Raw genomic sequence first — 4,847 nt, 5'->3', positions numbered from 1 at the left:
AGTCTTGGGCATCCCAGATGCCGCTGGACACTGAAGAAGAGCTGAGAACAAATTGGCTTGGTCATCCCCAGAGCAGAAGGGAGGAGAGGACAGGGAGAGAGTAGGCACTAGGTGGTTCCCACGAGGGTGAGAGTCCTTCGTCCAGTCAGTGGCGGGAGCACAGGAAGGCCTTCTGGTGGGAAGTTAGATGCGGCTCTTTAGGGGAAATCATATCCCATCACGGTGGGCCTTGGTGAGAAGAGATGGTCTATGGTTTTAGAACTTTATTGTAGAAAAGCAGGGAGAAAGAGAGAAGGTAAAAGGAAGAGAGAGGCCAGCCATGGCCACGTGGAGAGAAGAGGGGGAAGGAAGGGGGAAAGGAGAGCTAGAGATGAGAGTAAGAAAGATGAGAGCTTAAGAGAGAGAGGGACAAGCAGGGACAAGAAAGAGACAAGAGAGAGGAAGGGGGACAAGCAGCCCTCTTACAGTGGGTTGGGCGACCTTGCTGTTGCCAGGTAACTCTAGGAAGGAGTACACCTGGCTATAGTCAGGTAATTGTGATGGTAGACCCTAGCTAGAATGCCAGGAGCTTGGGGCTTTATCTGCGTGACTGATAGTCACAGAATTATGGAACTGGGGGCTCTGTGGTGTCAGGCACCTGTCTCTGGGAATGTGGCTCACTGTTCCTTCCCTTGTAGAGTTTTCTACTGGGTCTCCGGAGCAAGTCTCATTCAACCAAAACAGGCTGCCTTTCACAGTCCCACAAGGCATGACGGACAGACATACATGCTGGCAAAAGAACCATACACATAAAATTTAATTTACAAAGTAAAATTAGAGGTGAGTCACATGTTAATCTCAGGGCAATAATAATGAGTAGCCTTCATGCTCTTCTCGGCAACTGACAGGTCATCCTGACCAAGTATAAAAAGAGAAATATCTGAATCGAATGACTTCGTAGATAAAAAGAATTTAACAGATTTTCACAGAGTGTTCCATCCAGATACTGAGGAATACACATTTCTTCCAGCAGCCCATGGAACTTTCTCCAAGATAGGTCATATATTAGGGCAAAACCAAGTCTTAGCAAGTAAGAAAGACTGAAATAATTCCTTGTATTCTATATGGCCACAAAGAAATTAACTAGCTAAGAAATTGAGCTTCAATGTCCATCATCTGATGTATAGATAATGAAAAATGTGGTGTGTATACACAAGGGAATTTTCCTCAACTATAAAAAAGACAAAATTATGAAATTTGCAAGAAAATAGAAGGAACTAGAAAATATTATATTGTCTCAGTTAGGGTTTTATTGCCGTGTAGAAGGAATGACCACAGCAACTCTTATAAAGGAAGACATTCCACTGGGGTTGGCTTATAGTTTCCGAGGTTTAGCTCATTATCTTTATGGCAGGAAGCATGGCAGCCTGCAGGCAGATACAGTGCTGGAGAAGGAGCTCAGAGATCTATGTCTTGATCTACAGGCAGCAGAACACTGTTACACTAGACATAGCTTGAGTATGTATGAGACCTCAAAGCCTGCTTCCTCCACATGTGTGTGTGTCAAAACATAAATAAAAGGGATTTTATACATTTTTTAATCATGACGGAAAAGAGTAGTGTGAGAGAGAGCTAGAACGGTATCATGAGATCAGATCTTCTATAACCATGACTACAGGTTGAGTGACCTTGACACTTAGATCCACGGACTGACTCGGATCTAATCTCTCCTTTCAATCTTCCTCTTTCCATGGAGTGGGTGGTGGGAGAGAGGCACATGCTTCCATATCATCTCAGCACTGGATGTAACCACGTGACTAATTTGACCCATGAGACATCAGCATAACACATGCAAAATTGAGAGCTGTGTCCTGGCAACTGGGTTTTTCATCTGTGTGTTGTTTGGAAGACCCCGTGACCCGAGGCGGGAGCTCCAGCTGACCAATAAGCATATGAGCGGTTAATAGCTGCTTATTGTCTTCCAGTGTCCTCAGCTGCAGGCTTGTGGGAGTCTGCCCAGAACTGATGGGATGAGACTGAGTGGGTTTTGATGACACCAAATCACCCCTGGGATTCACTCTCACTGAGCCAGTCTCTGGCCAACCGTGTAGTGTTAGTAAACTGACTGAGAGATGGATATTTAATTCGTGTGTAATAGCAAGTCCTCCCGTCCAATTGTTTTTAAGTTGTGTTGCTTTCAGGTGGAACTCACAGGTGTGATTTATTTGGATTTATTTGGATGTAGCAATAAAGCAGCCACCTGTCTCTGTGGCGACTGCCAGAGCATTTGAAACTTTCCTCCTGTATTTATAAACGTGGCGAAGAGCCTCTCCTCACACCGTGTATTCTGGGTTCTCGCAATCATCACAGCATCGCAGCTGACTGACATGCTGATCACTCTGGTTGAGAAAATTTCTAAGTGACGGGAAAAGAGGAGCAGATTGCAAAAGAGGGAACTCTTCCTCAATGGCCCCTTTAGTCAGCAGACATCTGCATTTATAATACATATATTATATAGCACATATATGTATACACATACACACATATGCATGATTGCAAGATGGGGAACTCTTCCTCAATGGCCTCTTTAGTCAGCAGACATCTGTGTTTATAATACATATAATATATAGCACGTATATGTATACATATACACACATGTGCATAACATCTTTAAGAAATAGACGCATGTCACTAGGCATAGTGTTCCAGAGTCTTCTAGGCTCACCAGCCTCAGGCCTCCCCTTCCCCTTGCCCATGCATTCACCTATGACCCTTTAGGGTCTTTTCTTCAATATTTGCCCAGAAAAGGTGGTAGCCTCCTAGATCTACTAGGCCAGTGGTTCTCAATCTTCCAAATGTTCTGGTGATACCACCAACACCACCAAATGATTTTGTTGCTAGTTCATAGCTATACTTGTGTTGGTGTTATGAATTGTGACATAAATATATGGTGTGCATGGCTTCTGATACTGGACCACAAGGGAGTTACAACCCACAAGTTGAGAAACAGTATACTAGAGTCAGGCTCGATGATGGTACACACGAGTTGTCCCAGCACTCGGAAGGTAGAGGTGGGAAGGTCAGGAGTTCAGGGTCTTACTCACCTCGATATCCTAAGAGGCTGGCTGAAGATACATGAGACTTTTTCTCAAAATTAAAGGCAGGATGGATACATTTTTTTTTCAGAATGAACTAGAATGAGAAAACCAAAAGTGTCAGAAAGTGAGAGAGAAATCAGAAGACTTTCATCGTCAATAGTTCAAGGCAGATAGAAGTACTCTACTTGTGACAGGTATTCTACCAGGAAATGGTCATACTGAACGTGTAATGTCTGACCTCCAAGGTCCATGGGAAAATAAACATGTACTGATTCTGTATAAGAAACCTGGGAAGGCATACAGAAGAAAACTACCCCAGGAGTGCGCTGATGTTGGCCAAGTTCCTAGGTGGAGCTCTAATCTCCTGCCTCTTAACACGTGATCTTATTTTCAAATAGAAAGATTGAAAATATCTGTACTCCAGCTGAGGTCATTCTAGGTTATGATTAGAAAGGTCAGGAGACACGCTTACCCATGGTAAGACTGTGGTCGTGTACATATAGATGTGGAGGTATCACCGAAACACATACAAACCAAGATGACCAAAGCTTGCCAGAAGCCCTGCAGATCTGGAGAGGAGGCGGGGAACAGATCAGTTCTCACAGTCCTCAGACAGAAGCAATCACTGCAGACACCTGGACAGCAATCCTCCAGAACTGTGATAAAAAGAAATGCCTTTCATCTAAGTTATCAAGTGTGTAGTAGTCGATTGCATTGCCTAGAAATCTTGCACCTGAGCCTTGACAGGAATTCCACAAATGGTCTTGTTTGGTTGTAAGCCCAGTTCCATACACGCTGTAGAAGAGCACACTCAACAAAGTACCCCAAGGCTCAAAAGATAGATAAGTAAATAAATAGATAAATACAAATTAACCATATGTAAAGCAAATTCTTTGTATCTTTGAGTGGCAGACCAAGACAAACTCCCTTTGCTCCTGTGTACTATAAGCCCTGCTCAGGTCTCTGGAGTCACTCACGAACTCTGTCATGGTAATGACTCACCCGGCTCCTTTCTGCTCTTCTAATTTTCAGCCATGTGTTTTTTCATCCGTCAATTCACCTCCACCCCAAGTAACAAATCTTAAGGTATTTCTGTTATGAGAATGTTTAATAAGCTCTGTTCCCCTGGGTTAATCATTTATCTAATTTGGCTTGGACAATGATCAAACACCATCCTATTTAAGGAGTTTTTTTTTGGTGTTTTTAGTGGCCAAGCCCCCACTTTTGGGGCTGGACCCAACTACCAGGTCACATGGGCAGCCATAAGTCCACCTTCCCCACATGGCTTGCCTGCTGGCACCTGCCCTGACTATCTGTGCCAGCTTGGTGGCTCTGCCCAAGCTCTAGATCCTTGACTCCTCTGCTCCGACCAGTCTAGCCACTAACTAAAGCCTCCGTCTAAGCTGTTTATGTCACAATAGCTGCAGAGGCTCCTTAGGCAAAATCTCTTTCCTTCTGGTCAAGGGAACAAAAGGTCTGGCCTAAGCAGAGACCTAACATAGCAGCTTACCTGAAACAACTCTTCCCTGACCCTTGAATCCCTTTGGTAAGGTGGGGTACTCTTCCCTCCCAGTATCCCTGCCCCTAGCATGGTTGATTTTACAGAGCAGTAGCCATGTAACTTTGTAGGTCTTCCCACTTCTCTGAATTACTGAAAAAAAAATTATACCTTTTCCTCTGTCTCTTCCCTAAGCATGCTTTCCCTGACTCTTTGGGCTTCCTTCTTTCTCTAAAGCTTGCTCCCCTACTGTGCCGTCCATGCAAGCTCAA

The 4,847-nt window shown here is 44.2% G+C and overlaps 1 long non-coding RNA gene across 1 annotated transcript; it reads right to left on the bottom strand.

Annotated features, from left to right (window-relative positions):
• Positions 1 to 2,148: 2,148 nt before the first annotated feature.
• On the bottom strand, positions 2,149 to 4,138 carry LOC147003770 (uncharacterized). The gene is made up of 4 exons (XR_015047485.1): positions 4,080 to 4,138; positions 3,550 to 3,733; positions 3,084 to 3,171; positions 2,149 to 2,394 (listed from the first exon to the last, which is right to left on the bottom strand). It is a non-coding gene; the product is annotated as an uncharacterized LOC147003770 (long non-coding RNA).
• Between the last annotated feature and the right edge of the window lie 709 nt (positions 4,139 to 4,847).

Source organism: Mus caroli, unplaced genomic scaffold (assembly GCF_978045245.1).
Source record: "Mus caroli unplaced genomic scaffold, Mus_caroli_1 scaffold_7, whole genome shotgun sequence".
NCBI classification, from domain to species: Eukaryota; Metazoa; Chordata; class Mammalia; order Rodentia; family Muridae; genus Mus; species Mus caroli.
The sequence above is the reverse complement of the archived record's forward strand: the minus strand, read 5'-3'. Positions and strand labels throughout refer to the sequence as shown.